The sequence below is a fragment of the Drosophila ficusphila genome, unplaced genomic scaffold, assembly GCF_018152265.1.
Source record: "Drosophila ficusphila isolate 14025-0441.05 unplaced genomic scaffold, ASM1815226v1 contig_791, whole genome shotgun sequence".
In the NCBI taxonomy this organism is placed as follows: Eukaryota; Metazoa; Arthropoda; class Insecta; order Diptera; family Drosophilidae; genus Drosophila; species Drosophila ficusphila.
Window position 1 is genome coordinate 26638171 of NW_025064737.1, and position 18696 is coordinate 26656866.

General features: G+C 44.1%; 1 protein-coding gene and 1 long non-coding RNA gene across 3 annotated transcripts in view; one reads left to right on the forward strand and one right to left on the reverse strand.

Annotated features, from left to right (window-relative positions):
* Positions 1-18696, reverse strand: part of LOC108099255 — a 148336-nt gene that overhangs the window by 70954 nt on the left and 58686 nt on the right. The window lies entirely within an intron of this gene.
* On the forward strand, positions 73-18607 carry LOC108099257. 2 transcript variants are annotated; one of them, XR_006245802.1, is made up of 3 exons: positions 73-2455; positions 15649-18005; positions 18336-18607. It is a non-coding gene; the product is annotated as an uncharacterized LOC108099257 (long non-coding RNA). The 2 variants fall into 2 exon arrangements; XR_006245801.1 differs by lacking the exon at positions 73-2455 and having other exon boundaries at positions 14821-18005.

Below are 18696 nucleotides of genomic sequence, written 5' to 3' on the forward strand. Positions count from 1 at the left end.
TAAAAACAAAGAGGCTTTCGCACAAAGCTGACACATTTTTTTAAAACAAGGATAAAATAAAAGGCGAAATCTGCGCCATCCACTCAACATAGTTCCATTCTAAGCCAGCTCAGCACAGACTCCCTTTTCTACCCGCTTCCATTGTCTTCGCATTACGTTTACAATTTGATTTGCTTATGTAAATTATGAAGATTGCCCACAGAAGCAACCGCAGATCCGAGGATTCAAAAATTCAATTCGATTTGCCGGCTCAGCCCGAAAATGCAACCGAAAAAAGGAAAAATTGCGTTCTTCTGTAATTTGAAACAAATCAAATTTATTGCCCCAGACGCAGCGGCGCCATTGGCAATTTTCAGATGCGGCCAGATGCGGTGAGCATATGAAATGAGCCGGGGAAGGGGGTTGGAATTGGTTTACTCTACGTGCATATTCAGATACGGGCCCCGAACGCTCACATATTCTAATTAGATTTATAACGCAACAATAACTGTGCTCTTCCTCCATTACTCCCCTCCTCCTCGACCAGATTTTCAAATTTAAAACTTTCCATGAATTATGGTCAGAGTCCGGACAAAAAGGGGTTGGACAAGTGCACTCACAAAAGAGTCTGTGCAGAGCAAAAAAATATACAGAGGAAATATTCCGATAGAAAATGGAATATTAAAAAGGAAATTAAGCTGTTAAAAATCTTCGGTAAATTTAAATGCATTTAAAGAACTTAAAACTGTAAGTGCTGGTTCAATTTGTGTTTTTTAAGGTTTTTTTTTTAACTCAATATATTTTTTCTGCGTGCACATAGTCAAGTACAAAGATAAACCAACATAGATAGGTCCCTCCGCCAATAAACTTTTCGTGGAAATCGGTTGAGTCATGCCATATTAGTGTTCTAACCCTCCTTGGTTTTTCGAAGCCTCCTGCTACTGTCATCCTCCTCATTTAATGCTGTGTGACGCGTGTTACAGATTTTCGATTTAGCACACACCCAGAGACATTTTTTCTGGGATCCCTTCCCCGAACTAAAAATTAGCCTCGAACAGAAATGGACGAAAAAAAAAGTTTCATATTACATGCAAGCAATTTGGCAAATAAACTGTCAGCAGCACTGAGGGATATAGAAAAACGAGAGGGCGGGAGTTCCTTGCCTTATATATACGTGGCCTGGTATGCAATGAAGATGCTTGGGCTAGCAGCCATCGATTGAGGCCTGAATAATTCACAGAGAGCCAAGGAAAATGCCAGGGTCCGTGTCCCCGGGGGAAACGCAGGATAAATAAGGTAGCGGCCAGGGGTGGAGAGTCCTGAATCCTGCGTGGACCCTCGGGGTTGGCCGCTCACATTACCAACCCACCTAAAAATACTGCTTACTTTTCCCATATTTTCCTTGGCCCTTGGCAAAATCTAGGCGGTGACTTTTTATTTTCCAAAATCCATTTCGTTATGCTAAAGACAATAAAGCGTGACAGATAATTAGATTAAACTAATTTTGGTTTCGCTTTTTTATTGGCAATCAGTGACGAAACGAAGTCCCTTTCTTGTTTTGCCATTTGGTTAATAATTTTATTAGTGCTTCCCTTGTCAAAGTGGCGGAGTTGACAGTCGATTGCCGCATTGCAACACTGGCGGAATATATTTTTGTATCTGTGGACCGATGTCCCTTTATCGGGATGTGTGTGCGAAAAGCAAATAATTAATAATTCATGCAACACGATTGACAGTGCGCCCCAGTTGAACTCGCTGCTCCTTTTTTCCTGTTTCTGCTGTGCTGTACTTTGCCTCCTTTTTATTTGTGGCACGCTCATAAATTTACAATTACACATGCCAGAGTGGAGTCGGCGGTGCGCCGTTGCCTCCTTTTGCGTTGTTTTTAATTTAATAAATTAATAAAACGGCAAACGTGACAACACTGGCAACACTGGCATCAAAGTGGCAAAGTGTTGCCATTTGCATTTTTAATGCACTTTACCCTGCAACTCGGCGCGTAAAAATAATTATCAACTGAATCGACGATGAGTTGGCGAAACAGAGAGACAGCGGGGCGAATGCAGCGAAATTTTTAATTGAATTTTCTCAACATGCGTGTCAACTCTGACACTCTGTCAAAAGCACACCGTCTATTTCAGTTCCACAAATTCAATTTCACTTTCAATTGCCGTTAATTGCCGGCCTCCAGCTAGAAAGGGACCAAACAAAAAAAAAAAAGAAGAGTGGAAGACCGAATTTAAGCTTCAGCACGGACAGTCTGTAAGAGCGGCGGAAAATCGTACTTTTCCTTTTGGCACAGTTTAACACACAATGCCGGCGACTCCGGAGCGGAGCAGCTCCTCTTCGGCTCACCGGCTCACCTGCTGAACGCAGTTAACCCCAATTACGGGCACAAAGACCCGGCCCAGACAGACAGCCAACTAGTAGCTGGCAGTAGTTAAAATATTTAAGCCACAACAGCGAGGAGAAAAATGTAAGTAAGATGAAATGCTGCCGCAGGCATTAAAATAATAAGGATAAGGAAGCGGTTGTTAACCACGAAACCGCTCAAAAATGAATGAATAAGCGCCGGGCGGTAGAAGGAGCAGGTCCTGAAGCAGGAGCAGCAGTCCGGAGTCGCTTGCCCGGAGTCGCGTGCCCCGTGCTCCATTCTCCATTCTCCGGTCGAGTGAGTGGAGTGACTCCTCCTCGGCTCGTTCGGACTTTGTTCATTATGCGTTTCCTGTTTGCATAAGACCGAAAACCCGTAGTAATTGTTCTCCGCCACTGCGGCTGGCAGCCGGCGATTCCCGGGTCGCCCCATTGTGCCCGGCGTTAAATTTCGAAAGTTTGCCTGCCTTCTGCCTTCTGCTTCTGCCAACCGGCTTCTGCCTTGAGGCTATTTGACAAAATGAGAAAACGGAGTGACACGGAAAAAAGTGAAAATTGCATTGCAGCGCGACAGGAAATAGGCGAGCGTTTTCATTTTCCCTCTGTTTCACTTTTAATTATGCAGCGAGCTAGATTTCAGTCAACATTGGACCGGATTGGTTGGCAAAATACAATATTTAGCAAATGGAATTGGACAAACACCATGTTGCATTTTAAATTCGTGGTGTAAATTGTTTTTAAAGATTGATAAATCGTAAGCTAAAATATTTATTTAAATTTCTCCTCTGTTTGATTGCAGACTTCAAATATAAGTAGTGACCATTTTTCTGCTGCTTTACTTTCAAGTCTTTGGGATTTCACAATGTTTTTCTCCCCAGAAAGCATTCATCAACGACATCTGACTAACGACTCCACTTCAGTCATTTGTCCTGCCCCCAACTGGCCGATGGCTAATGATTTTACCTTGCCGAAAACTGTGCCACATTTACCTGATTAGCTTCTCAGCTGTTGTTTCTCGTAAAGCCAGTGCAACCGACTCCGGCCAGATCCACCCACTGGCGACTGGCGACTGGCAACTGGCGACGGACGACCCACTTACACAGGCAGCGGCTCTCGACAATGAAATATATTTTTAATCAAGCCAAATCGAATTCAAAGCAATACACCGGTGCCTCATTATTTAGGCAAATGTTCGGCCATTAACTACACACAAACACCCAAGAGTCCGAACTCAAGAGCGGTGACCCTCCCGCTCTGGGCCCAAAAATTACAACCGAAAACAAATTGACAAATGTTGCCACTTAATGTGCCGGGATAAAATGTTAAACAATTTCGTGTTGCGTTTCGTATGCCAAAAATATACAAACTAATTAATAAGAGGAGTTTCGGGGGAGGACCGACGGGAGCCAAGGGAATTGAGCTGAGTGAGTGAGTGAGTGAGTGACTGCCACACGCTGGATTTTATTTGATTTTGTAAAAATTTAATTTCCATCCAAGAATGCTTTCTTGGGCGGCAATTTTTCAACGCTGTCTTCGCAGTGGAGTGACTCGCCGTGACTTCCCTCAGTCAGTTCACAGCCGGGGGAATTTTGCATTTTGTTTGAATTATTGCCTTCATTAAGATTGCGTTGTTGATTTGCCCAGCCCCCTGCGTTTTTCTTACTTTCTGTGAGCGACAGCGTGACTCCACCTCCGTCCATCCCCACGTTGCGTATTTCCCAGAGTCTCTCCTTTGTTACACCTAGACCCGAACCAGACTCGCCAATTATTTCGGTTGCGACTGTTACGTTACACCACGTCCTGAATGTTGTGACTCTGCACTTGACAATAAATTTTATTCAGCGAACTGGGGGGCTTGTATTTTTAGCTTAATTGTGAATGAAGTTGATCTGCCTCCTCGTCATGTGCCGACATGTGCCCACTCCCCCAGTTCTTATTTTTTGCGTTTCGCTTCTTTTTTTCCTCTCTTTTTTTTTCTTTTTTTTTTTTTGTTGGTTCTGCCTACGCGTGTGTAATTGTGCGAAAATCATTCACATGGAAAATTTGCCAGACTGTAACCGCTGAAGTCATAATTATGCGAATATTTTCCCCTCCTCGCATGTCGGAAATGGCTTATTCTCGCCGAGCATTTGATTGGCATTCTGAGAGGCCATCCAGGAAAGTGCTTTATTACTTTAGGTGCTTGAAAATTTGGGTAATTAGGGGCATTGGTTGGCCAGTTCCCCTCGCAAATTGATTGAATTACTCTCAGTTCTTTATATATTAAATTCCTAACCCGCCAAAGTTTCCCACTTCACCTACTAACTTTCCTTTGGCTATTTCAACTATTTTGATTTTTTCTTAGCAAACAGATTGAGCGCTTCAAGTTCTTGTGCTTAAGTTCTTCATCTGTTCCTTTCTCTTAGCAATTGTCTAAGCAGAGCATTACACATTTTGCTAAGCAGCTTAGGAAATAGTTCCTTCGCCAGAACTTGGCCAAAACCAACCGGCAACCAGCAAAGGCATTCAAGCTGGAAGGCAACAACCAACAAAGCTGAACAAAGCACGAGAGCGAGCTGCCATTAAACCACTCATAACCCAGATACTTTAAGGGGGTGGCGGATGGCGAGGAGGCGAAAAACAATAAGTACAAATGGCATGGCGAAGCGGTTGTGGCGGGGAAGGCAGGCAGCTTGTTGGCCGGTACTTATGCCAAATGCGTTTGCGATTTGTGTCAATAAACGCAGCGCTGAGGAGAAAGCAGGCAAACTCCAGTGGCGGCAACTCGAGGAGCGAAAGAAATTTCTATTATCTGTGCAAAGTGTGCGCGAAATTGAAAATTGCAGGCTGTCGTCGCCGGCGTCGTCGTCGTTTTAGTCGTCCTCGCCGTCGTCCTTCGAGCGGCAGAAGCGCTCTAAATTTTCATAGCCATGCCCGTTGATAAACTCTAATATGACATTATGGCGAGCTAGCGGAGCTTTCGGCTTGTGTGCCTTAGCCAGCGTATGGCTCTGCAGAGCTCTGCGAAATTGCAATCGGGGGGTTCGAGTTTGAGTTCGCGTGGTGCATCCCGGCGATATTGCAACGGGGAATTGCAGCGGAGCGGGCTGTGTACATAGACAACATGGCAACAAGTTTACAAACACATTGCGGTTCCGCGCAAAAGTCAATTACCATTTTAACTGACAGTCCTCGAAGCTGCTGTTGCCATAGCCATAGATATATCCTTCATGGCCATAGCGATATATCTATATGCCAAACTTAACCTGCTGCAGCCATTCGATGGGCGCAAAAGCCCAGCATTTCAGTCAATCAGTTCGTAATCGATTTTGTCTGGGCGGCATCGGAATCGAACTCGTTCGTCACTGAGAAAATTTCGAGATGCCAAAATTAATAATTTTGTCAAATTAATTAAAGAATTGAATGTCGTTACCAACTCACAAGTTGGAGAAAATAAAGTGTTTTTAATTTTCTATTCTCAATAGAAACAACTTTTAGTTTTACTAGTTTATCTCTTGTTTCAGAAATTGAAAAGTTTTTCATTAAAATCCTTTGAAATAGGGAAATCTATCTCAAATAAATTTAAAATATTATTCATCAGCATAATTTCTTTAGGTGTAGTTCAGGTTTGCGTTCAGGTTCTGGTTCTGGTTCGGGATTCGGGTTTGGGTCTGTTGCTTGAGGTTAACAAATATGCGTCGACTGCTCCCGCTGCTTTTTACGCACAATTTTCCTTTGGCAAAGTTGGCGCTCGGTGGCGCGTTTGTCGAAATTGAATGTAAATATTTATTTTTATTTGCATCTGGTTGCATGCGAGTGAGTCTGCGCTAGTATCTGTATCTTGTTTGCCACTCGACATAATTAGACGATGTCTGTGCGATTCGAATCGCTCCGCTCGGCGGCTCGTTCCGTCTGCGGTCTCCGATTGCAAATGATTGCAAACTCGTCATAGATTTACAATATTTACCCATGCAAATTGCCTTGAGCCACAGACTTGGCCGGCGCGGGGTTATATGAGTTGGGAATTACGGGGCGTCAACCCTAAGCCGGGCATTCATAATTGAATTTTCATGTTCGCCACACTGCCATTACTATTGCTGCAGCATTTATGAGTTGGGAAATTCTAAAAAACCAGAATTATATATTTAACGATATGTGAGAGCGGAGTGTTTGGAAAAAACTAACGACAACAGACGGCCAGACACGCAATGTTGGGCAGGTCCTGCAAAAGGGTCCTTAACTGCCCGTTTGCTTGTTTTAATAACATAATTGAAAAGTGCTCTGAGCAAGGTAAATGGAATGCAGACGGCAGGGCAGTTGCCAGCTGGCTTTGATTACAGGGGGTTGGCTCTGGCAATGGGCAAAGGCAAAGGGATATGCCTTTGTGTATACACGGCACTACCTTTCGCCGGGGTGTTGGCAATGGTGTCGATCGCGTGTTGTGGCGCCTTGTTAACAGGCGTTTGTCCTCTGTTTAAAAGGTTGAGGTTTATTAGCGTGAATCAATATCAATAGGCACGGCAAAGGCTCGCAACTGGCCGCCCGTAATTAACTGCCATTTGACTCGCAATATTGATTCGTGCTGTCCTGCATTCCTCGATATTCAATTGCTGTCTTCTATCTTCCCGGTGTCCTGCTAAACTTCTCCAGTCGAATAATGAGCATTCCTGGAGGGCTCTCTGGCGGAAAATTGAAACTATTTTGCATAGCATTGGAAGCATTTTAATTTGAATTTCTTTCCGGCAAGTGATCAGCCGTGGACAAGGCGATGTCCCACCCGCATTTCTCCCTAATGGCAGTCGCTGGCAACATTAAGGATAATTGTTGTAGTTAGCATGTACTCCGGCATTTATAATGTGCTTCATTTATTTCCCCACTTCCCCCCATCCCCTCGCCATCTATCTAGTTTTTCCGCTGCATTCTCCATTTGGAAATACTTGGCTCGTTCTTCGTTCTGCTTTGCATATTTCTCTATCGTTAATGATAAAAATGTTGATTATGCATTTTTTTTTATTGCTCTTGGCTCTCTGGTGTTGATTGCGGTTGATTACGCTGGTTTAAAGGGAAACCTTTTTCGTGGTGGTCAGCGAGGGTGAATAATTTTCCTAGGTGATAACGGACGCACCTTTTCTAGCACTGTTACCACATTTCCTTCCAGAATTAAACACAAAATCAAGCACAAACATACGCGAAATCTCCACAGAATTATGTGAGCCAGCAAACGAAACATTCCATCATCACCACTCCATCAGCATTTCAGAAACCTTTCCATTAGTTAACCCTCTCATCTTTTCGAGCCCCCACTAATTACAGTCAGTATGCCAGGACTAATTGCCAAATGCGAGTGCACAGTAAGAACTTATTAGCGCCGAAACTGCGCGGATTCCGATTCGGATTGCCTTCCATATCATAATTTCCAATGCCAACACTGCAAGTCAGTTTGTCGATGGACAGATAGACATGGAAACCGACTAAAGGGCGGGCGGCACAAACAAATTGACGTGCCGACACATCGACTAATGGACATGACGGCACTACAAGGGGAAGTCCCTCGAACCCGGAGCCCGGAAAATAGGATGGCCAAACAAATTGTAAGCTCGCGCCACCGAAAATGATAGACAAATGCCAAATGGAAATGGCGAAATTCGCGCAGCAAAGTGAACGAAAATTGCTCGCTTTATGGTAAAAATTGCATAAATAAATCATGTTCTAATATTGCACTTGCCCTTGCAACAATCTGTCAGAATGGGAGTGCAGCACCCACCGGAAGCGCATGAGGATGCCGATGCGGATGAGAGGACGAGTGCCTCCGGGTGGCCCGGGCAGACAATGGATCCATAGATCCTGTAGCAGACGGACAATGGCACAGGAAGGGGTTTTTTGTCAGGGGGGCACGAGTTCTAGTATGGCAATGTCAAACCGTGGCGTGAATGAGTGCGCACAAAATGGCGTTTAAGGCCATAAACAGCAAACGGGTCGGCGGGGCAGGGTTTCGGGGCAGTAAGAGGTTGGGTTTAGACCCAGGCAAACCAATCGATGCCCGGCCATAGATAGTGCCGAGTCATCTGCGCCGTCCATTCGTCCTTCTGCACTTGACAGCTCCCCGCGTCCGCTGACCAGGCCAGCAAACCGATACCCGAACCCGAAACTGGCAGCTAGACCTCAACCTGGACCCTTCACCGGAACTCTACACTTCGAAATTCGAAAAGTACTTATACGTAATCTAGTTAACTCTTTGTAAAAGGAGGAAATTAGCAAGTGTGAATTGGCATGCCTAGCTATTTAAGCTTTTTTGCATTATACTTCGATTATGGCACTTATTTCCTTTCTTTTCTATTATTAGTTTTCCTAGGGTTTTTTCCCAGTGCACTTGTACGAGTATCCATGTCGGTGTCTAGCGCTTGTCTGACAAACTGAATCGCCTGTCTGTTTTGGCGCTTAATTCGTCACTAAATGAGATTTTTTTCGTGTACGGTTCGGCATTTTTTTGTTGCACTCCGCTCGTTTTTGGCCATTGTTGTGCGCCATCGAAATTGCTATTTTGGTAGCTGAACGAGCGAGTTCCTGCCGCCTGCCTGCCCGGTGCTCCTGTTTCTGTGGCTTTGGCATCGCAAGAGTGGCTAGAATGGCCGGGTTTTGGGTGGTTGAAAAGTGGGAGCAGTGGTTGGGTAGTCGGGTGGTCGCTGGATATCGCCTGCCGCCGACAGTTGCAGCCACTTTGCAATAACACAGCGTGAAATTGCAACGCCAAATCGAATCAGTCCGCACGGGAAATTCGATTTTTTGTTCGCTGTGTGAGGATGCAATGCCACTGATGATGCTGCTCCTCTGTTTGCGGATCTGGGGCTACTGCCGCTGCTCGTCTATATAGCACCGCGTTGGCTACTAGTCTTTTGCGGGCAATCAGACAGCAACAAATGCCAGACGGAAGCCGGAACGGATTCGGAGTCGCAGTTTGGGATCTCGCGGGTGGCAAGAACCAAAAAAAAAAAAAAAAAAGAAGAATGCAATGCAATTTCGGGCAAACGATTTTCGGTCAAAAACACTGTTGCTGGAGGCAAGGTAAACATAAACAAATGAGGAGATATCTCCAGAGCAGAATATATACAGAAGTATTTGTTTATTAACTATATCATTCTCTCAACTCAATTTTAAGTGCTTAAAAAAATGAAATGAGAAATTAAAGAGATTTGATTGCTTTGACTTTCCCCGTTGTTTTCCACATCTTGGTGCTCAGACATTCGTTCATTCATTTATCCCTCCGCTCCCCATTGCTTTGGGTTCTGTTATCCTTCAACTATCCATCAGGAGCAGAGCGAAATGAAATTACAAAATGTGTTGAATGTCCGTCGCATTCTTTTGTAGCATTTTTGCATGCCACCCACTCAGACTGACCGCCCCCATTTCGTTCCCGCTTCCCGCTGGCATTGTGGCATAAATTGCTTATTTATTGTTTAAAATGGTTTCTGGTTGCTAAACGACATTTTCAGCGCTGGTGGCCATTGTCGGATCGAGCTGGCTAAAAACAGGTGCCAAAATACACGTGTTCGAGTGTCTCTCCATCCGTGTATCGTCCTTGTTAAGCAGATTTGAATGTCTCCCTCGCTGTGTGTGTGAGTGTGTGAGTGTGCGAATGTGGCATTGTTCTATTCAAACTATAAAATTTCGGATTGAAAACTCGCCGTTCGCCGGCTGGCTTTTGCTGGCGCAGGAATCAATTCGGGGGAAATGGCAAAAATTGATGCTTGATGAAGCAGTAAATTAATTTGGACGTTTTTCGAACCATTCAACTTGACATGTGTATGCAAAAATGCAGAAGAGGTGCTAAGTGGGGTGTGCGATAAAATGTCCACCAAATGAATGTATTGATATTCATTTGCATATTTAGGGGACCATTTCTCAACAGATGTTCATTTCGGATATTGATGGTGGGATTCCATATATAAATTATGGTGCACTTATACAAGGCTTTGCCGAGAAGTAATTTAAGAGTGTTTCGAAACTGGTGCAATGGAAATTGTCTTGCTGCAATTCCAATCCAAATCGGGTGTCAAAAGCTACTCCACTTTGACAGCTTCAGCTTCGAAATAAAAATTCGCATATGCAAATTAAATGAAATTGTCCCCACACGACACGACGAATCGAAAACCGTTAAGATCATGTCCCCTTAGCCGGGGATCATCCAATTTTGGCCAACTCCCGAGACGGCTTTGCCAATCAAGAGGAGCGACTGCATCGGCGGCACTGCGAGGAGGAAGCTGCATAACGATATGCAAAATATGCAACACAGATGCCATATCGGCTGTCAGTCGTCAGAGGCAACTCGGAGTTGATTTAAGCTTGGTTTGGCGGACTCGAGACGAGATGGGATGGGATGGGAGGGAGGAGGACAACAGCAACGACGACGACGACAAAGACGACTCCTGTGGCAGCCTCCTGTCGCTTTGCTCCCAATTACGCCTTCAAATTGAGTGATAAATGTCTCGGCGATGGCACATAAATAAACTTGAGTTAAATTTATTACACAACCCACACAAAGACTTCATAAAAATGCAAACTAAATGAACTATTAAAGGAGGCGGCATCAGTCGTCGGCGAACATGAGAAAACCCCCCAGCAGAAGCAGCAGCAGCAGCGGCAGCAGAAGCGGAAAACAAACAAACAAATGAAGAAGGCCAAGACGAAATGCGCTCAGAGTGAAGACAATTGAATTGCATCGGAATCGGAATCGGCATTGGCATTGGCGAACAAAACAAACAAGGGGAACCAAACGGATCGGAACGGAACTGAGCTGTACTGAACCAAACCGAAGAACTGGGCGCTGGTGTGAGAAAAAATGCAAATAAATGCGCAAATAAAATGTGCAATCAACTCGGAGATGGCGACGGGCGAACAGCGACAAGCGACGACTGAAGCCGGCAAAGTGTGAATGTTGCGCATGCGCAGGGAAACTCAGGCAGTGGAGGGAACTGGGAATTGGGAAGCAGAGGGGACTGGAGAATCCCACCAGCAACCCAGCCAAGTGCGCATCAATTAGGCCGCCAGGAACGGAACGGCAGCACGAACTGCTGAGCCAAAAGACTGACCAAAAGATAAAGCAATGCCACAGGAACCCCGAGTGGCGAGCAGCTCGAGAGCACAGAACGCAGGCAGCAGAAGCAACAGCCCCACAAATGAATAAAACGTTTAGATAAACAAATACAGAAGAATGCTGAAATGCTGTTAAAAGCTACAAAATGAAGTGGCCGTTGCCGGCAGTGCAATACTTACACTGGGAAACTAAATCGGGCATTAATTAGCGGACCAAAACGAGTGGAAATCGTCTTGGGAAATTCGCTTTTATTTGCCTTAAGAGGTTTCTATGAGCGAGATGAACATTTTATTACTTACTACTTATTGTGTTACTATAAGTAAGTTTATATCCATTTGCAGTAAGTTTACTGATTCAATTAAATCATAGCACAGGTGATTTTCTGTTTATTCTTAGTGTACCTGTGTTGTAGCTAAGATTGGAATTGGGATCTGGGCTCGGGATTGGTATTGGTATTGGGATTCGTATTGGGATTGAGCCTGCTTTCGTTTCGGTTTTGGACCGCCTCCCCCGTCCCCTCTTCTGCCACAGTTTCAATGAACATGCGCGCACACAGTTGAAGAGCAAACAAATTTATTACGCGCCGTTTGAACAGCGCATAAATTTTAACCCATGTGCGACTGGGGAATGGGTTAAGCCGGCGGAGCGGGGGGGCGACTCCAGCCAAGTCACGGCTGACCAAGATTAACATACTCCGGCGATCCAAAGGCGGTGGGGGGGCCCGAATCTCCGACTGAGAAAGAGACGGACAGACAGCCGGGGGGGGCGAGGAGCGAGGGAGACCGGTAATCGATCGACGACGGTTGCGTGCAACTTGCAGCGTGCGTGATTTACAAACAGCGCCACATTTGGCAAACATTTACGGGGCCGCGAAACTTGTCTCGATGGAAACTACGTAAAACGATTTAAAGCTGAACACGACCAATTTGTGGATAGTCGCTGGGCTCGAGCCCTCGTACCCTCGCTCAGCGAAAAGGGATGGCGATGCAGACCCCCGCTGATGGGGCACCGCGATGCTGTGTGCCACACATTTCTCATTTCGGGGATTTATGTGCGGCCCCGAACAATCGATTGTTGATTTTTCTGAATCGAAACTCACACAGCGAAAAATCTACCTCATTACCATATTAATGTTTTTCCATCTCCGTTCTTAACTATTAATATAATCGGTTTCATCTGGCGTCATATCAATATCAAATATTTACATATTTAGGGTGTAGTGTGAAAAGATACAATTTATGCTTGAGGCGAACCTTTCTCTTTGCATTTTTCTCTCTGCAGCTTCACCTCGCCCACCGTCCGGTAATTCGATAGCTTTTAAGGCAACTAATTTCCAATTTCGTGAAATTAATATATAGAGTTAGTTGGCAGATTGAATTTCCAATGAATTTTGCTGTCCACAAAGTCATTTACAGTTTTCCAGAGCTTTTGTGTATTTCGAAGAGGAAGATTGAGAGCTGCGGGACCTCACACTCGAAAAAACATGCAGCGCTGTGACATTTCGATTTATTTTTATTGATTCCCGAAGGGAAGTGAATGGGGGAATGGGGAATCAGGTTGGGGGGAAAAGGTTGGAGGTGCCGAGGTGGCGATGCTCTGAAATGCAAGTCAGGCGCCGATGGCACGCAAGTGATCATCACACCTTGATAAAGAGGCGGAGGGGGGTGGGGGAAGGAGGAGCAGGAGGGCCGGGCTTCCCCATCTCAATCTCGGGCAGGAACCCCAACCTCAAAACGTATCGAATTTTTATTGAAATGCAGCCAAGTGCAGCCGTATGGGTGCGTATCTGTATCCGCATCTCGGTACGTGTGTGTGTGTGCGTGTTATCTGTGAACTGGCCGTGCATTTGTTACTTTTATGCTTGATTTATTGACTTTATTTTATGGCCGCTTGATTGGACACTAAATGAGTTTTTAAACTCCCTACGTAGCGGGGCGGGTCTTATCAATTTGTGATTCTTTTTTCGTATTTCGTATTTATTGGTACGAGTTGGAAGTCGGTTTGTATTTTCGGTGGAAGTTGAAGTCACTTACGTTTTACATTTAACCCACGTTTCGATTTTAATGTCTGACAAAACGTTTCGATATGGCATGAAGAAGGTTTGGCTCTTCGTTCGCCTGAACAACTTACCTGAAACGAAAGAAAGGGGGAGAGAGAAATGTTAATTAAATTGTGTGTTTTTTCGAGTTTCTGTAATTGCAGTTTATACAAAAAGAGCTTAAGGGGCTACAAATGAGGTTCATTTGATTGTCCAGCGATCAATCAAAGTTAAGTGCTCGGTTGAGAAAGTTTTAATCGCGGAATGCGTTGGTTGTCAAGAGTTCCGACTTGAAATATGTATTTAAATTTATCTGAAAATTCTTCCAGTCAGTTAAGAGTAAATTTAAATTAAATTTAAAGACCCCATAAACTCTGATCACGACATTTTTAATGATTTCTTTAAATCACAGTGGTAAGTATATAGTTACTCAACTGTTTCCTTTCAAGAATGATACATTACACCTTTCTCTTAAAGTTATCCGTTCCACTTCCTAAGTGCTCCTATTACCGGAAAGCCGTCATTATTCAACAACCTATAACTAACCTGTCCAACTTAGCCTCTGATTGACAGACAGCCGTCTTAAAGCCTCGATACGCACTGTATCGGTCCTCACATCGGACCCGAACTCGATTTGAATATGGCCCACGCAATGTAATTACTAAACGAACATCAAAGTCGTGCACAGACATAGACATTCCCATTTGCCTCCATTTAACCCTCCGCTGCCCACAAAACCTACAGACACAAAACATGTTAACTATAATTAAACATAAATATCAACAGCAACACAAACAACAATCGACAGCGCGGCAGCGTGAATAGCAAAAATGTCCATCAAAGTCTGCTCTCCAAGCAAATGACGCAGAATTCTTTTTAATTAAACATAAAATTACTTTGGCGCTGCCACAGACGAAGAAGCGAGAGCGGGAGATAGTGCTGCTGGGGCGAATAAATCAAATGAAATCTACTTGGGCAAACAACTCTGTGAAGTGGGAACTTGGAACTTAACCGGGGGTTCCGCGGGTTCAGGGGGTTCCGGGGAATGGGGGACGGGGGAAAATATATAGTGGAGACAGCGGGGTGCCGTCGGTCGGTTTCGTTCAGTCTGCGGCACGTAATAATCATTTACATGAACACTCGCATAAATGTCACGTTGCTGCGATTATAAAAATAACTCGAAACTCCAAACTCCGGAGGAGAAGTCCGGGGCTGGCTGGAAGTTCGGTTTGCTCTGCCCGTTGGCAGTCATAAATTAATGAATTTTTATTTGCTTATGCAATGGGGAAAATTGCAGCCGCGCCCCACTAGCCCCCCATTTATCTGCTAGCTATCCATAGTAATGAAAGCATATCCTGCTTAAAAAAAAAAAAAAAAAAACGGAGAAGGAAAATAAAGAGTCAGACGGGACAGACCAGGTGGAAAAATTCAATTTCCAGGCATACGCCGAGCTGAGGTTGAAGCTGGAAAACAAGTTGCATCCGCAATTAAGTCATCAAGTTGCAATTATTGCCATAAAAACGAACAAAACGCAGGCAGCGTTGCAAAAAATGTGGCCACGCATGAACGTGAGATGCTGCCGGGCGGCTGAGCCTGAGCTCTGACTTTGGATTGGGTTTTCGAAAAAAAAAAAAAAAATAACACGAGGGGTAATCGCTAAGAAGAGTCTGCCGAATGGGCAATACCTAGTTTAACGATACGGCTTGATAAGGATTATTGGCAAAACATATCATTAGAATACAGATAAGCCAACTTAAAGTTAAAGTATAGATAAATAAAGACTTATTTTTAAGACGATTCAGACTATTTACTACTTACTAATACTATGTGTATCTTGTATGTATTGTTTTATGCTTGATCAAATGTCAACTGAAATCGTATCCTTAAAACTTACCCTGGAACCCGTAGATCCAGGGTATCTGGACGCACAGTGAGCTCCACAGATCTGGGGTGTTGCTGGCTCAGCGGGACAGCAGATGAGGGCAGCACCGTCATCCGAGAGCGACTGCGACTGCGACTGATACCGATACTAAAACTGAGGCCTGAGCAAACAAAGCAACTGCAACATCGGCAGGCGAGAGATACATATTGCCGGCCGCAGATACAGATACAGATACAAGCGCGCGGCGGCAGATAAATTATTTTTCTTCGGTTTTTTACTTCTTTTGTGTTTTGCTTTTCTTTTCAGTTTTTTTTTCACTCCGGCTGACCAAGACGAAGACGTCCAGCAACTGGTTGCTCTTTGGCTTAATTAAAAGCTGCAGCAAAGCCCGGGATTGTTCCACGGATTCGGATTCAGACTGGAATTGAATCGCATCGAATCGAATTGAATCGGATCGGACGGGATGCGTTGCAATGTGATGCGAGGCGAGGCGAGGCGGTGTGTGTTGCCTTTTATTTGCTTTTCATGCTGCGGTCGCTGAAATGACACTACAATGTCTTCGAAATGAAAATAAATACGCTGAAGTCGGGACTTGGGACCTGAGTGAAGACCGCGACAACATGAGGCAGCAACATTGGCAACAACACAGTCCAGCGTCGACAGTCCGACCTGGCTACATGTTACACATTAAACCGCATCGGTATTGTGTCTCGTCGATTTGAGGTGTATAAATACAGTTGAGGCCAAAATAGTAGTACTTGGATATTGACGTTTAAAGGAATTAGTCATTACAAAGTTTTGGGAGAACATAAATTTCCTGATTTCAAAATTACTCAGGTTTGCTTAAATTTAATTTGTAAAACGTTAATTATTTCTGTCACTTAAGCACCAACATGTAACCGAGAGAAATATAAAAAGCATTTCCATTTAGGTAAACTATTTTTTTTTCTTTTTAATTTTTAGCCCATTATCGTTAACTATTATTTTGACTGCTACTGTGTTTATATATCCTCTTTTTTTGTTCTGTTTGCCTTTGAGATTTCGCAGCCAAGCGCAACGGCCGACCCAACTCGGCTGACAATGACTTTGCCCTTTTTCGCCGGGTTTTTATTGCGGCCGCCGCGCTGTGTTTTATAAATCTCATTTTCAAGAGGATTTGTGTGCCTGTCAAAATGTTGATGTTTCACAAAACACTCGCCCTCTCGAAGCTGCAGACGCGGCTGCTCTGCTCGATTTCAATCATGATCGATTTCATTTTCAGCTTCGGATTGTTTTTTTTGCCCCGGCTCTTCGGTGCGCGTTTTGATCGCCGCTGTCTGGGAATTATACGATTCCGCTGCATTGAATTACCCCGTCAATGTCGACGGACTTGGCCCAACTGACTCTGACTTTTGCGGTCTTTAGCTCTTGGCGCAGCGGCCAAATTACAACAATTTGTTTGCCTTATAAAGTTAAGCCCAGAACAAAGGCCCAACACACAATCATCATTATCGAAATGTCATAAAACCAAATGAGCGGGCATTATTCAATTTTAAACAACGAACCGGGCATCATCAGCCTCGTTCTCGTTCTCATTCTCATCCTCATCCTCATCTTGTTTTTATCCCAACGGAAGCTGAAGCGGCAGCAGCTGCCAAACAACTTAATACAGACAAAAGCCCTGAGAAGGCATCCCGGATGGATGGAATGGATGCCAAATTCCTGGCCAGCCGAAATAAATGTTTCAACTGCCTCGGATGCCCTTTCACTGCGCCTCCAAGTAAATACTTGCGCAAGTACAAAAAAAAAAAAAAAAAAGAAAAATAAGAAACAAACAAACAGCCAAAAATTAAGCATAATTACTGACAGCAATCGAGGCGGCCCCACACACAGGCGGCGGCCAAAACCAAGGGCTACGTGAAGGCAGCCCAGGATCTCAGACTAAAACTCAAGGCGGCACTGGCAAAAAAGGTGTTAGAAAACATAAAGAATAAAATCTTTAGAAAAAGTGAAGTAAATTAAATGTATACCAATATAATTGAGAAGCAAGAATGATAACTTAGTTAATAATCTTACATACTTTCTGTAGAGAAACTGCAATGGATTTATCTTCAAAATATTCTACGTTTAAATAAACGAATTTTTTTCAAGTGTTGGGCTGGGCCAAAACGTTTTCATTAAAATTGCTGCCTTGGCCAATCTGCGAGCCACGCACAACAAGAGCAGCAGGAGAATAAAACTAAAAAAAATGGAAAAACACGCCGAGCTCGCTCCGTAAAATTGCAATTTGGCCGGCGAACGAAACGGAGTGAGACAATTATAAGCATGACAAATGAATTTCGCATTGGGGCCGGTGTTTCCAGTGCCCTTGCCCATGCCCGAGTTCCCAGGAAAACTGTCAGTGGAGGATCAGTGGCGTTGAGACAGATTCGAAAGATCTGGAGGATCGGGTCGCAGCTGTTGCCGCCGGGCACACACCTTCAACTCGTTGAGTTTTTGCATCTCGGCTCGTTGCCTTTGAGTTTAAGTTTGCGTTTGCGTTTGGGTTTTCGTTTCGTTTCGTTTCGGTTCGTGCGTGCTGCGTTTTATATGAATAATTGCATCAAGATTTTTGCCAACTCTTTTGCGGTCGATTGCGGCAGCTGCCCCAACTGCACTGGACATCATTTCTGTGGCCGTCCAAGGTGAATTTCAGTTGCGTCGACCGCAGACAACGTGACAGGCCCTCGACCACCGTGAATGCGAACTGCTGCAGATGCGGCCAAGTCCCGTCGCACCCATTTCAATTTAATTCACATTTTCAGCACATTAAAGTGGCTTAAAGCTGGCGGAATTCATATTTTTGTTTGAGGAATTTTCGTGCTTATTTTCGCACACATGATGCCTCCGGACTCAAATATTCTCCTTTCGCTTTTTGCTGCCTGCCACTTTGCATTTGTCTGACGTTGCGTATACTTGATTTTTTTCTCCTTTCCTTTGCATAACCATATATCTCCATTCTTTCTTTTTTTCAGCCACCCACCTCATCTTCACACATTTTGTTGGTTATCCTTTGGCATGTCGACGCTTTTTGCATCTTTCATGACGAAACCATTTCATGTTTTTGTTCCCATTTTTTTTTTGGTACGGGATACCGAAATTTTGCATATTTTTGGCATTGAAAGCGGTCCAAGAATTACAAGCAAAGCGAGATGAAACAGATGTGTATAGAAAGGATAGGAAGGATAAGCTAATATCGATTTGTATTTGAAATAAAATTAAAAAAAAAGAACCCTTTTTAATTTAATTTCGTTAATTTCAATAAAATATCTAATGGTCTGTATCATCTAATCCATCGGCAAACAAGCAATACAATACTGTTTAATACAAAAATTT